This window comes from Ursus americanus, chromosome 7, assembly GCF_024610735.1.
Source record: "Ursus americanus isolate L20-20 chromosome 7, mUrsAme1.1.p, whole genome shotgun sequence".
Lineage (NCBI taxonomy): Eukaryota > Metazoa > Chordata > Mammalia > Carnivora > Ursidae > Ursus > Ursus americanus.
The window spans coordinates 62147884-62163448 of NC_142133.1; the positions used below are offsets into that span (position 1 = coordinate 62147884).

Sequence of the window (15565 nt, forward strand, 5' to 3'; positions counted from 1 at the left end):
ATCCATATTAATGAAATTATTTTGATTATCTTTCATAACTAGTGTGTCAGTGGGCAGTTAGCTGCCCTGTCAAGGACCCCACGAGGATCTTCAGTGGCTTCAGACCCCAGGGTCTCCTCCTTTCTTCTCTAAGGCCCCTGCCTGATTTCCTCTTTCCTTTGGGGATTCATTTATTTGCCCTCTTGTAGTATTTTTGTCACACCCAAGACTGGCTTAGATGCAGACAGTCCCTTTGGGACACCCCCTTCTCTAGGTCCCCCCAACTGGGCTTCATTAGTTTTCTTGTTCAGTGTGTTGGGGGACAGATGGAGAAGCCCAGAAATCCACAGGAGGAAGTTGTGCTGGTTTAACCAGACCCTCCAAGAACATTTTCTTCAAGGATCCCGGGGATCTCTCCCATTGGGCGGGACGGGGGACCTCTATTCAAGGCAACTGACTCAAAACTAAGAGCCCGATGTGAATTTGGCGATTTAGATCCGGTGGATTCTCAGTCCCTGCGAGAACCCGCTTGTGACTCCTTTGTTCTGGGCACGTCCCCTCTTCCTCCTCAAGGTCTGGTCACCCCCAATATTGGTCACAGACTTTTCTGAGCAAGTGGGATATTTCCCCACGTGTTCACCAACGCCCTTCCCCTGTCTTCAAGCCATTCTGCACCAGCTTTGCACACTTATTATTTGTACTTGGCCCCACTCCATCCCATTTTTGTTTTCCTTTCAGGAGGAAGGATGGGTTTTCCGCAGGGCCCCAGCTTAGCTAAAGAATGAAAGTAAGCAATAAGGCTTATTCCAACCCTTGCTCATCCACCCACATGCATTGACTTGCCTAAGCCTCCTTGCCTCAAATTCCTGAGAACTTGGTTCCTGGAGATGCAATCAAAGAAGGAAGCAGCCATGACAGTCCTCTCTCCTGTCCCCTCACCACGTGTTGTCCCAGGACAGTCCTGGTCTGTGCGTCCTCCTCCGGTGACGGTGACCACCCTTGGACTGTGCTTCCCCCCGCCCCGGGGTCCACCCAAGGAGCTTACCCCAAGGGATGCTGGAACATTGAAAGGGGCAGAGCAAGCGCCTAGCAACCCTGCCCTGATGTAGACGCGCATCTCCCAGAGCGTTGCCTTCCTGCCTCTTCAGCACAAGCAGGACGTGGGTCTCTCCGGGCCCTGTCCAAGAGCACACCAGAAGGCAGGGGAGGGGGGCGTTTCTCCCAGCGCGCCCACGACTAAGGATTCTCCATCAGTAGCAGAGCTCGGCTCTCCTGGGCCAGATGCTTCTCTTTTTCAGTTCAGCAACACGCGGCAACACCAGAAACAAACCGTGTGCACCCGTCTCTGTTGGTTTCTTCAGGCAGGTCTTACACGGTGCAGACTGACTTGCCATTGAGACAGAACTTCCACGCACACGCGCACATGCCTTCCTTCCCCTCTCTGGACCTTCTCTTTGTCTGCGTTGGCTTTCCCTTTCCGGCCTGGGTTATCCTCTCTGTCCTTCCCGTACATGTCCCTGGTTTCCAGCTGAGAAGTCCCAGCTCTCTTCTCACCTGGCTCTCCGGAACTTCCACCAGCCAGGTACTATGTCTGGTTGTACTAACTCGTAGCCGCCACTTACTGACTCGCTCCTGGGAACCGGACGGAGCATGAAGCACCTAAGCTGCCTTTGCTTGTTTTCATTCTCACGATGCCTGCTGAGGTCGAGTCTGTTATCGTCAGCATTTGGGGGTTGAGGAAACAGGTGTGGAGTTAAGTAGCTTGTCCGAAATTCCACAGGAAGTAAGTGTTGGGGCCCGGACACTACGATTTGAAAACTCGAGGGCGTTTAATGCTTCCCTTGAACGTAATGCTGGATCTGTCACCTCTTGATCTGAGCCGAAGAACGTGACTGGGGAGTTCATAACCCACCCGGAACACAGTCCGTGGCCCAGCAAACTCAAGCTGGGTCAGCCTCCGGCCACTTCATACTTTTTGGCACTAACAAAAATCAACCCACTTTGTTGACTTGGTTTTTCACCCACGGAGGAATGTAAACATAATAAAACGGTTAGATGATCTTTTAACCATATGGCAAACATTCTGCATACCTGTCTGCGCTATCACAACAGTCCCCTGTCGTATTTTGAAGGGACATTTGATTTAATCTCCTAAATCAACACTGTATTTGTTATCTTATTTAATAAAAAAAAAGGATGGAACTTATCAAAATGAACAGGACTGGGGACAGCTTACCTTGAGGACGTCCTAGAGGAAGGTGATGGGAAAGGGCTACAAAGGGGTCTTTGGGGTAATAGTAATGGTCTGTCTCATCATCAGCGTGCTGGTAACTTGGTTTTTATGCCGTGAAATGTTCATCAGGCTGTCCTCTGGGATTTGTACTTTCTCACCACTCTGACCCCTGCCTGGACCACCTCCACCACTCTCTTCTCTTGGTAGGGTCCTCTTCCATCCATCCCTCTTTAGGGGGCCTCCCATGACTCCTCCGTCAAGATGAGGTGCCCCTGGTATAGGCGCTCATAGATGCACATACCCCTCCACAGCTCTGATCACAAGTAAAATCCTCCAACTATTTTTGTCACACCTGGCTTCATGTACGTCTCTCTTGCTAGACTCCAAGCAGCCGGGGCTTGCTGCGTCTCCCGGGCCTGGCACAGTGCCTGGCACAGCTGGCCGTCATGGAGGCCTCTGTAAAGGAATGATGGCGGGGGGAGGGAGGGAAGCAGGAGGAGAGCTAGAATAGAGGGCCAGAGGGAAGGAAGTGAGAGGAAGGAGAAGCAGCAGCAGGGCGGGGAAGAGCTGCGTCTCCCGGGACCTGGCATCTCGAGGTATGGCTAGAGATGGGCAAGAGGGAGCCCTTGGGAGTGTTTACTTGAATAGATGAAGACTCTCCCGAGGAAGAAGTCACCCCAAGGGAAGGCAGACTCATGGTGAGCGAGATTGGCTCCAGGACTGCAGCCTGGGTTCACCAAGGGAGGGCGGAGACCCCGAGCGCAGCCTGGCTCAGGGGTTCTCCTGGCTCAGAGGAGGGGGCACACTAGAGCAATTTCTCTGCCAGTTCTGTAGGACCCAGAGCAGGGGAGCAGGGGGAGTCAGCTGCAGGGTGCAGATGGCAGCCTCTGGGATGGCCGTGACGCTGGCAGAGGTGACCTCAGCCTGGGGTGATGCCTGCATTTCCTACATCCAGCAGCCCCAGCAGGGTCTGCGCATTGGATGTGATGGCAGAGGCCGGGGTGGGCCATCCTGTGCCCTGAAGGCAGGCCTGACTCAGTGGAAGAGGAGGCGGGTCCTACGTGGGGACCAGAGACCGCATCTCCGGGCAAATGCGAACTGCTCAGTGCGGGAAGAATGTGAGGGGCTTGCCACACTTCCTTCTCACCTGGAGGAAGACCAGCCAGAAAATTATGATAGAGGTCACCCAGTTTACAGCCCCAGGCTGGATTTCTCTGGAAAACACATCCCTGAGGGCTGGCTTCCAAAGAGCACGTATGAACGAGGAAGGAGAACACCAAAGAACCAGTGAAGCCCCAAAAGAAAAGAGCCCTTGGATTTGAAAAAGTCTTCTTTCCAGAATCCCCCACACATCCCCAGTTACTTGTATGTCTCCTGGCATCAAGAATGCGCCTTTGGGAGATAATTCCCCTCCCCCATTTTTAAGAGATTTTTATTTATTTATTTGTCAGAGACAGCACACAAGCAGGGGAAGCAGCAGGCTCCCCACTGAGCAAGGAACCCAATGCCGGACTCGATCCCAGGACTCTGGGATCATGACCTGAGCCAAAGGCAGACACTTAACCAACTGAGCCACCCAGGTGTCCTGAGACAGTTCCCCTTCTAACTCCATACTCCCAAATCTTGCCCTGGGGCAACATCAAAAAAATATTTGATGACATGGGAGAAGAAAAAATCGCCAGTAAGCAGAAAAACTCCCAGTTAGTTTTCTTTAGGCACTGTCTCAAGATACACTTATGTGGGTAGGACCTTCTAAACCATTTTCACACAGTATTTTTCTGAAACTCTGGCTTTCAAGTGTTTTTGATAGCATGCCTTATTAGTAAAATCATTTTGCATACACACCACAAATAGAGATCTATTTATTCATTAATTATATTCATACAATAGTGTGTTTGTTGCTGACTGTATTTACAGTGAAAGTTCCAGCAGCGTGTATCCCCTGGGGTGCAGGCGCTCCAGTAAATAAATAGGAAGGAGACCAGGCAAGCCTCATAACCCTCCTATCACATAGTCAACCATGACTCAGAGGGCAAGGGACTGGCCCAAGTCAGACAGCTAGGAATTGTGGAAGTGGGATTAAAGCCCACTTCCAATGGTTGAGGGACCCCTCCCCATCCACCGGGCTGCCTCCCTGGGGCTCGATCTCAGCCACACTGCGCAAGTGCTCCAATTCTTCCTTCCCTGTTCCAGATCCATCTTTTCCCCACCATCGCAGTCTGAGGATGGATCCAGTCACATCAGTTCCTGGTGATTTCCACATTTTTTTCTTGCTTTCCCTATTTTATCATCCTCACCTGGAACACAGGGTGAGCCGTGCTATCGGGGTTCTCATCTCTTTCCTTGGGATCTGTTAAGCAGCAAGGATGCAGACCTTGTCCTGGGGCTCACCAAGCCCAGGGGTTAATGTGTTCCTCCACCTGTTGGTGGAAAGAGATGCTCGCTCCAGCAGAAAGCCCATGCGATATGACTTACTTGATATGCAACGCATGGTAACCGCCCTTCACTGAGAATGCTCTGAGAGGGCTTCTGTAGAAACACGCATTCGCCCATTCCTGACTCCCGGTGTAAATACTTGGAAACAATGAAAAAACCACACCCCAGGCAGGCAAGAAATTGGCCGCTCCGCTAGGGGCTCCCGGAAGTGAGCTGGGATTAGGAGGGGACGGGACGGGGAAGACCTTGCAGTTGAACACAATATCCTCTCTCCAGGAGGCCTGGAGGTCTGGTCCAGGAGTCATTGTTTAACTAAGGTGGGGCTCTCCCTGGTGAGCCCTATATAAGGAGGAGCCTGCTGCGGAGAGAAGCCCGGACTCTGCCAACATTGCTGGCCTGTGTCTTCTCCCGAGGCTGCGACCTTCCTCTGCCACTGACACTCACCATCCCACAAAGCTGCTGCTGCTGAACCTGGGGAACCTGGCCAGCCCTCACCTGGCTACCGCCAGGAATACCGCTGACCTCAGATCCGCCCGTCCAGGAAGCAGGTAGGATGTGAGTGGTGACCTCCCGGGCTTTGGACCAAGGTAATGGTTGAAACTGCAGTGAGCATATGAATTCCCCTAGAGAGCGTCTTAATTACATAGATTCTAAGTCTCCCCAGCAGAGAGATGTATTCAGAAGCTCCAAAAACCTGGGACTTCTGGTGCAAATGGTCCGAGGTTAGGCTTGAAGGAAAACTAGGGCGAAAGACGAGTTGGCTCCCTAAGAGATCATCTAAGCCTGTATATGCCTCTAACGGCGAGTCACCTTTGCTTTTGTGCTCCAAGTCCCAACCTCGAGGGCTACCCTGACCATAAGGGATACTCTGATGGGAATAATCTTGTCTCCTTGTTCACCCATGTTCACTTTCTGACACGTAGTTCATGTTTCATATTTGCGGAAGGAAAGAATGGGGCCCAGGCCTTGCCTCTTGTTTTCGAATGATCTAGCTTAATAATTACAAGAACAAAGTTGAAAAATCTGGGTTAACCACGAGCCTGATCACTTCAGAGATTGAGACGGCTCCTGAGACCCTTAGAGCTTATAGTCAATGCCTGTGCCTCTGGGGCGGCTCTGGTGGGGTCATCTGGAGATGTGATTCTGTGCTTAGGGAGACAGAGCTCTGGCTGTTGGGCTTGAACCCAAGCTAACGAGACTAGAGTAAGTGCAAACCTCTTCCCTCTGCAGTTACAGTTGGGTTATGACCTGCCAACTGCCCTGCTTGTCCCAGGAAAGACACAGAACTTCGCTGATCCCCAGGTGGCATCAATAAGAGTGATTTCAGCCTATCTTCTTGAATTGTTCCAGTTGTCCCAGCTGGACCTAAACTTTTTTTTTTCCCCTGGGTGATATCTTCAGGAGGACTCAATACTTAGCACATTGGGTGACAAGAATCTAACCCAGGTGTTTGCGCCTCCTTCTCCCCCCTCCTTCCCCGGGACAGTCCTGATGCAGATTCGCATAGGAAGGCTCTGAAAAGGGCCAAAACAAAGAAACTGGTCCAACTGAGTAGGCCAGCGCTTCCCCTCCCCACAGCCGGGCTGGAAGCACTGCTTTGGGCCCTGGCCATCCTGGGTGCCGTCTGGCTTCTGTCTTGATCCCCGAATTCTCAGGGAACTCTTCTTTACCATGCACTCCTTTCTGCTTTGCACAAATCGTTTTGAATAAAAAATTCTGTGATCTAATGGAAAGGCTGTGCACGCTCACCAGTCTGCAAAGCTGGTTCCCCCAATAAACAACCAGGAGCCCTTGGCCTCTGGATTAACGTTCTCACTCTGCCAAAACAGCCACAAGGGAACTTTGGTTCATTTCTCTCTGAAATGATGGCCCCTTGGGCAGTACTCTGCCTTCCAGTCACTGGCTGGGTCAGCCCTGTGGTGTCTGCCTCCCATACCCGTGGCTCAGGCCTGCCCAGGACCTCCTGCAGCTCAGAGAACTGAGCCGGACCCCATCACAGTGTGTGGACCACAGACCCCGAGAGGTGTGTCTCCATCAGAAGTGACCACACATCTGCTTCAGGAGACGTGGCCGGTGACCCACATCTGGATCAGAGCTGGGCACAGGAGAGGTCCTAGGTTCTCCTCACCAAATATCACGGCTTGTCCCCAGTCTAATCCTTCGCCAGAAGTGGCTGCCAACCTGTAGACTACATCATTATGCTGCATGTCCCAAATCCCCGGCATCCTGCCAAGTACTAAAGTTAAACTTTTAGACGGCCTTACCTTGGGGAGAAACTAGGGGCAGAGGCCTTCAGGAGGGGCTGGCTCCTAGGACCCCGGACCGCCAGCCACCGCGGGCACATCCCTTCAACTCCGAGGCCTTCCTGATCCAGCACCGCCGTCTCGCTCTGACACGGTCTGCAAACCCTGCCTTCTTCCTGTGACCACGTCACCTTCCCCAGATGGGCACGGGCCTTCCCACGGCTCCCTTGGGGCCTCGCCCGTTCTGGCACAGAGCCCAGTCAGCAGGAGGGAGGCGGAAGCTTCCTGGGGCGGCATCTCCTCCTGCCTCAAGCTGACGTTCTGAAGGCACGGGCCCTCTCCCTCCTGGCCCTTCCCCTTCCCACCAGGGCCTCTTCACAGCCCTGGCAAGCAGGCTCCTAGACCCTCTGCTCCTCTTTCTCCCATCTCCCCTGCCTACCCCTGCCCCCTTCCAATGCCCTGGCCTTCTTGGCATTTTTAAATGGTGGAATGAGAAAGAATGAAGGAAGGAGCATGGGAACCCTCAGAGGCCTAAACCCCCTCAGCCTGCTTTTCTCTGCTTCACTCACCTGCTTGCTCTCTCTCTCTCTCTCTCTCTCACACACACACACACACACACACACACTCAGTTTATTTTCATTCGTGGTGCTCTTTGACATACTTAATTCAGAAGATCTTTTCAAAAGACTTTTCCTCTCCCACTGACCCATGCCCTGTCCGTGTCCCCTCAAGTGTGACCCCATCCACCTGGGTGGATCCTTGATTTCAGAAAAGGCTCAGAGCAAGCAGCTCAGCCTGGGCCTTCTCAGGACACACCACTGTCATAAGTCCTGGAGCTGGCTGGCCAAGGGAGTCTCTCGCTTTGAGTGCTTGGCTGCTGGTGCTACTAACCCTCTCTCTCCACCCCTTCCACCCCCACACCACGGTGGGAAGCAGCCACGGGCAGAGCCAGCACCAGGCTCCCAGTCCCGCACTCTGCCCCGTCACCCCTGTGGCCTCCCCAGCCTGAGATGCCCAGAAGTGCCAGGCACACACTGGGATGCCTGAGCTCCAGCTGCTGGTGTTCCCGTGCTGTGGCCAGAGCCGTGCCCTGGATCTCGCCCTACGGACCTGTTGTCACAGGAGGGGACTTCAGAGTGCTCCCTCTGGGGAGTCCCTGCCATTGTACACCTAAGTGCTCACATCTGAGGGGTAAGAAAGCCAGCGATGTTTGGGCTCCGTTTCAACACCACGGGATGCTGGGCTTGCGTGAGCAGGACTTTCCGTAGCAGGTTTTGGCCTTCTTGCTCTCCTGTTCTTCCTCGGGGTCTCCATCCCCACTGACCAATGGCTGTCTCTGTCTTTCCGTCTCCCTGCACCTGTGTGTCGGGGCTCTCTGTCCCTCTCCCTGTGTCTCTGTCTCCTCTGTTTCCTTCACTTTGTCTGCCTCTGCTGAAAGCCCAAGAAAACAGGCCAAGAGGAAATCATTTAAGAAGAAATTGATTATCTAACCGTGGTATCCACTTCCAAAGAAACTTAAAGAGAAAAGGTCCTAAACTCAGGGCCCATGGGGCCTCCCTACACCGTCTCTGGATCGTGCCTCTGGGGGGTGAGCAGTCTGGGGCCTGGGCTACCTGGGGAGTGTGGGTCAGAAATAGCAGCTCGTAAGACCCAGATTATATATGACAGGCCCCAATGTCCTAAGGCCCCCTAATTTGCTTAAGAAGGAGCTGGAATTAGCTAAGTAGAAAGTATATCTTCTCTTTTTGGGTGGGGAAAAAATCCATGCCCTAAAATCCCAAGATCATACCAAATATTACACACAGTTTCTGGGGCGCATATAGTGACAGAACCCAGATAGGACGCTCTACCTTTTCCTCAGAATATGTCACCGGTCTACGGAGGAACTTTCTAAGTTTCCTCTGTGATTAAATGACACCTGTTGGAGAACTTTGGGGATGGGAAGGAGGGTCTTTTCATACAAAGGCAAGTTTCATTTTTTTGTATGTTTGCACATGATGAACCCAATTTAACTGAAAAGAACAGTATATTCAGTGGGTTCCTATTTCATTGTCTGCCCAGCAATATCAGGGTACATAAGAACCCACATTCTCCATTCCAGAAACATAACATTATGTTGGAAAGCAGCTACAAGAAAGTCCAGTCTCCCCAGAGTTCCAGTGGGGGAAACAGGCAAGGGGAGATGGGCAGCGTGCCCGTGGCTCACGGCCTCCGTGGAGCAGTGCAGATCCCCTCTGCCTGGCAAGCGACCCTTCTGTTACCCCATGGGGGCTCCTGCGAGGGAAACATCGGCTGAGGTCTCTGAGCTTCTGGAGACCTAGGTCCCGGAAGGGGCTGAGTCCACACAGAGAGGACACCAGGGAGCGAGGAGGATGGGGCTGCCCTGTCTGGGGCCCCAGAGCGTGGTTTTGGCTTTCCGCCTCTCCCACACCAGGCTGTGCATCTCCTTGGCTGTCAGCCCGGGTACTGAACCCAGAGTCCCTGGAAGGCAAGGGGTGGTTCTGTTCGGAGCACTTACTCCTCTGCTACTGGCTCCAGGTCTGGGAGCTTTCCAAATCTGAAGCCATGCTAGAACCTTCTTCCATTTCTCTGGCTCCCATGGCCCTTGGTGGGTTAGAGAGGACCTCAGACCCCTCCCAGCCCTAATGACACAGAAAAGAAGATGCCCCTTGGCAGGGACAGTGACCTGCTCAGCTTGTAGGCCAGATTGCCCGCCTTGAAGCTGGGGACTGGGTGGGAGTCTCCGCCAAGTGCTGGCCAGACTCCTCTGACCAGAAGCCTCAGTTTCTCCTTCTGCACAGTGAGCCCACAGAGTCTTCCTCCGAGGCCTGCCTTTCTAGGGGCCACACACCCCACTCAACGGCTTTCAGGCCACAAAGGCCGGAAACTCACTGAGCTGATTCTGAAGTGGGGGAAGCACGGGTCTAGGTGTAAAGTTCCTTTCTAAGCCCTAAAATTCATGTTCATGGTCACCTTTACGCCCCCTCGTACTAGGTCTGGAGAAAGAGTCATGTGCCTTCCCAACTCACCATTTGTATATGTACAAAATTCCCTTTTTCTCCTTTTTTTAATCTACCTCTCCCCCTCTCACTCCTCTTCCCCTGTTTCCCACTGCCTTCATCTCTCCCTCTCCCCCTCCTCCTCCTCTCTCCTCCTTCCTCCCCCTCTTCCTCACATACTCTGTCTACCTCTTGCTCCAACCCCCCTTCTCTCTCTCCAAAGCCCTGAGGTGTGCCTAGGTGTCAGAGAGCTGAGAGTGGTTTGCACGGGGCTTTTTTCCGCCAGAGAGCGGTTAAGTGCCTTATTCTCTCCGCTCGGGTGGCTAAATTATTCTCAATGTGTTAAACAGTGTAATTAAAGACATACACACGCGAGTGCGCCAGGCCCCTTCCCCCACCCTCCTTCCTCGCTCCTTGTCAGCAGAGAGAGTGTCAGCCCCAGCCTTCAAGCTCTGTTAGTTTTAATTTGAGTTGTGGAATTAGTAATGGGTTTTGCTGGAACACTGTTGTGGGAAATAGATCGCTCCTCGTGCAGGGTTTGGGCACCATTTCAAATGAGTATTTGTTAAGGGGAAAACCATCCCTTGTCATGTTCTGCTACATTACATCAGATTTATTTCCATTGTTCTGAAAAACACCAGCCAGGAGAGAGCTGCGTGCATCACTCCCGGGCAGGGAACAATTGAACTCGGGCTTCCTGTTTCTCAGCTGATTGAAAACAAAATGCAAACAGCACCAGCCTGTGTTGCTGGGACATGCTAAGGTCCTCCTGGGGCCGCAGACACCAGCTCAGGCCCTGCACCTGTCACTGTGAACCCTGCGGAGCTGCTGGCCGGTCCTTTCGGACCCCTGGCACGAAGTGACCGGATGGTTTGCTGGCAAAACTTGGATGTGGAGGAGGAGTGGTTGAGGGGAACCCCAGCAGGTCAAAGTTGAAAGAATCCGCCCAGTGCATGGATTCTTCGGCGCCACCCCCCCCTTAAGATGATTCGACCTCAGCTTGACCATTGCCACTGAAGAGTGCACGTGGGCATTCGTGCCTTCCGCAGATCTTTGCTTTGGCACCATCCGATAAGGCAGCCACGGGCATGTGTGGATATTTACATTTAAATATAAATTAATTAAAATAAGATAAAATTTAAAATTCACTTCCTTAGTTGCACTTGCCATATTTCCAGTGCTCCGTAGCCACGTGTGCTGGGCTATTGGGCACCACTCTGCGGATCTGGAGGGACTTACTGTGGAAAGTCCTGGAGGCAACAGGGCAATGGCTGGCATGCCCATCGCCTGTTACAGGGACATGGCCCCTGGGCTCAGGTTCGGAGCTAGGGCAGTGGGCCCCTGGGGAGATCCTGACCGGCCAATCATCAGGAGACCTCCCACATAGCTTTTCTTATGTCCCATGCCAAGCGCTTTATAAGCATCATGTCGTTTAATACCCACCTGGTGCTCTGAGGCTGGTTTCTTACCACCACTGCCAGCCCACTTCATTTGTAAGGAAAGGAGGCTTGGATAGCAGGAGATCACTCAGTCACTGAGCAGCATCTGAGGTCAAACTTAAGTTTAAAGTTTCAGGTTGATTCCCCATGCTCTTGACCACCGACCTATGATGTCTTTTTTTTTTTTTTTAATTGTTAATTTTTAAAGGGACAAGGCAGAGTCCAGTTTTCTGAACAGGAACATAACCCTGGGAGGTCAGAGAAGCAGAAAGGGGGCCTGATTATGGGACCAGGATGGCTAAATCCCCACTCTCTCAGGCCAGGATTCTTCTGCACGGCTGGCAACAGGACTTCTGGGCTGGGTCTGACACTCGCTATAAGTCCTTTGGTCTGTCTGTCTTCCAGTAAACATTTCTAGATTTTCACCTTGCCAGAAAGGAATCTCTTGTGTGTTTAGTTGATGGCATTTTTGCGCCATTAGAAAAAAATTCCCACTTTTTCCCAGCGGATAGAACTGCTCACCAGGAAACCTTGTTTGCGCGCAAAGGGCTCCATCCTGGCCAGGTGCCCTGTGCTACCCTGACACCCTGCTTTGGCTACCATTGATGTGTGGCTGGCAGTGTGGCCCCAGAACTAAACAGTAGTGGACTGGGTGTCCAGCAGGCGTCAAAAGCTTCGTACCGGGGGGTTGGGGGGAGATACCGTGGTGTCTACGGCGACACCTTCCCGCAGTGGCAGCAGCTCGGAGCGAGCGGGGACATCTTTCACCACGGTGTCCCATTTACAACAGGAAGCCAAGTAAGCCGTACAGAATCTTCTCAAAATGAAACGGAGCCAAGGCAAATCCCACTCACTATTTACTTGCACAGTTAACTTTTAAATGAGAAGACAGATTCGCAGTTTCCTTGGGTAACTTCCATCCTCTTGGTTTTGAGGTCCTTCAGAATTTTAATGCTGCCATCTGCTTGGATAATTGTTCTTCCTTTATAGCATTAAAAATGATGAAAATGTTGAGACACATCTTTATTTTCATTTCAACATCTTCCTCCAGGATGAAGATAAAAATGTGAAACGGGACAGGACAAGGGACAGAGTTCTGTGGCTATTACAGTACAGTGATTTTGAGATAATCCAAAATTATTTATCCATGATCTCTGCCTCGAACTGTGATTCTGTATACTCTTTGTGTGCTATATGTTACCTGTATTTCTACCGTGATGTAGGATACAACCTACCCAGTCTTACGGTCTAGTCTGGTTTCACCATCTTATATATAGGGAATAAAGGGAAATTTTATCAAATATTTTTTAAAAAATCAAGGTATGTTCTCTATATGTCTCAGTACACAAGACCACATAGATGTGGCATTCTTCTGTTCCTTTAAAGTCAAAACTTCTTTATGGAAGGGTAAAAAAAAGAGAAGGAAAGTTAAGTAATTGGTTTTGACAAGATTATATTTGCTTCTAGAAACCCAAGCATTATTTCCTCAGTGTTCAAAGTGTTTCTTTGCAAGTCCATTTCAGAATGTTGCTGTGACTATCCTACTTCTTAAAAATATTATTGTAGAGTTATAAACAATTTTTAAATCAGTGCTTCAGGAAAATGACTGTGTTAATGACAGTTAAACTTCCTGTTTCAAAAAGAGACTCTCTCCCGAAGTTTCTTATATTAAGTTCTCGAAAGAATTAACATTTGGCTCAATTTATAAAAAGTAAACTTCCAAGCAAATAGTCATAACACATTTCTATTTGTATCAAGTAAAAATATCTGTGTTCATCAAAAGATACTGTCAGGGAAGTGAAAAGATAAGCCACCAACTAGGAGAAGATCTTTGCAACACATATGACCAGCAAAAGTTGACTATCCAGAGTAAATAAAGAATTCCTGCAAATCAATACGAAAAAGACAATGTAGTAGATGTGGATATTCATTTCACGCAAGAGGGACTACGAGTGACAAATAAACATATTGAAAGATGCTCAATCTTACCAGTAATCAGGGAAACATAAATTAAGACTGCAAGGATTTGGCATTTTACTCCCACCAGATGGGTACAAATAAGACACTCACCAATGCCAAGTGCTAGTAAGGAGATAGAGCTTTTACATTGCTGGTGAGATTAGTAATTGGTACAACATTGGACAATAATTTGGTATATTTAGTGAAGTTGAATGTATCATAGACGAAACCCAGAAAGTCCACTCAGTGGTCCCACCACTTCACATACACACCAATGCCATATGAACGTTTCAATTGTTCCATCTCCCTGTCAACACTTAGTATGGTCAGCATTTAAAATTTTAGCCTTCTCATTGTAGTAATAATTTGCCTTTCACTGGTGACTTAAGATGTAAAGCATTTGTTCATGTTGGTAATTGCCTGTTTTTGTTTTTTGGTAAAGTGTTCATATCTTTTGACCATTTTTAATGGGTTCTTTTTCTATTGATTTAAAAGATTTCTTTATGTATTCTGGATATGAGTCATTTCCCTGATTTTTGTTTGACACATATTTTCTCCTGGTCTGTGATTTGTATTTTTGTTTTCTTAATGGTATCGTTCATGTTTTGGATGAAGTTTAATTGATCCTTTTCTTTTTCTTGTAAGGCTCATATTTTTGCATCCTGTCAAAGACACATTTTCCTACACCGAAGTTTGCAAACATTTGTCCTATGTCCTCCTCTATGTCAGTATTTTCTTCTGTTTCTTCTAAAAGTGTCATAATTTTAAATTTTATTTTTAGATTTGTGATAATTTTGACTTGATTTCTATATGTGGTATGAAGTAAGGGTCCATTTTTTTTGTTGTTGTTTTGTAACTTTTTCCATATGGAATTGATCCAGCATTATTTTCTGAAAGGTGTTTCTATCTCCATTGAATCACCTTGGAAATTTTGTCAACAATAAATTGACCATTTATATGGTGGTCTGTTTCTGGATTCTCCACTCTGTACCATTGATCTAATTGTATATCTTTTTACGAATTGAAGTTGGGATGGCTAAGTCCTCCAATGTTTTCTTTTCTTTTTTTTTTTTTTTTAAGTAGGCTCCACACCCAGCATGGAGCTCAGTGTGGGGCCTGAACCCATGACCATGAGATCAAGACCTGAGCCAAGATCAGGAGTCAGATGCTTAAACAACTGAGCCACCCGGGTACCCCAACATTTGCTTTTTAAAAAAAATTTCTTTGGTTATTCTAGGTCCCTTGTATTTAAGTGTAAATTTTAGAATAAGTTTGTCAATTTCTTTAAAAATGAAAAGGCATTCTATAATTTTGGTTGGAATTGTAATGAATCTATAGATATATTTGGAGAGAATTGCCATCTTCACAGTACTGAACCTTCCAATTAATTTAGGTCTTCTTTAATTTTGCTCAGCAATGATTTGTAGTTTTTGATGTAAAGAGCTTAGATGTCTTTAGTTAGATATTTTCCCCAAGTATTTGTAATAGAATGCTGTTGTTTTCCTTTTGTTTGCTGCTGGTATATAATAGTATAACTGATTTTTATATTAACCTTGTATCTTGCTGAATACAAATATATAAAATAATTCTAGAATTAGTTTCTTATTGAATTGTCTAGGACCTCCAGTACATAAATAAAAGTGATAACACTTAAAAAAAATAATAAAATAAATAAATAAATAAAAGTGATAACACTTAAAAAAAAAAAGGTGACAATGGGCATTCTTGCCTTAACCGTGATTATAAAAAAGAAAAATACTCTTCCATCACTAAGGATTATTTTAGCTGTCGATTTTTTTATAGATGCCCTTCATTAGTTTGAGAACGTTATTTACTTTTTCTAGGTAACTCTCCTTTGAGAGTTTTTACCATAAATATATGTTGAATTTTGTCAAAATACGTTTAATTTAATTATTGGCTTTTTAAAAATCTTTTTTATATGGTTAATTACACTGCTGATTTTTTTTTAATGTTAAACCAACCTACGTTGCCGAAATGAACCCCACTTAAGCTTGATGTACTAGTCTCTCTCTCTTCTTCTTTGCACTGTTGGATTTGATTTGCTGAAATTTTGTGAAGGATCTTTGCTATCTCTGTTCGTGAGGGATAGTGATCCCTAATTTTTTTTCCTGTGGTGTGATTCTTTCCTGAGACTTTGTTGTTAGTGCTATGTTGAACTGACCAAATAAGTTCAGCAGTGTTTCCCTTCTCCTCCAATTTCTGAAGAAGTTTGTGCAAGATTGGTGCTATTTTGACCTAGAAAGAGTAAGAGAATCC

The 15565-nt window shown here is 48.3% G+C and overlaps 1 protein-coding gene and 1 long non-coding RNA gene across 2 annotated transcripts in view; one reads left to right on the forward strand and one right to left on the reverse strand.

The window, feature by feature from the left end:
* Nucleotides 1-7039, reverse strand: part of LOC148109711 (uncharacterized) — a 30150-nt gene extending 23111 nt beyond the window's left edge. The window contains exon 1 of the long non-coding RNA XR_015725297.1: nucleotides 6913-7039. This is a non-coding gene — a long non-coding RNA (uncharacterized LOC148109711). The remainder of the gene's footprint in view (nucleotides 1-6912) is intronic.
* Nucleotides 4888-15565, forward strand: part of CAPN13 (calpain 13) — an 85933-nt gene continuing 75255 nt past the window's right edge. The window contains exon 1 of the mRNA XM_045809138.2: nucleotides 4888-5196. The gene's annotated coding sequence lies outside the window, so the exon portion shown is untranslated. The remainder of the gene's footprint in view (nucleotides 5197-15565) is intronic.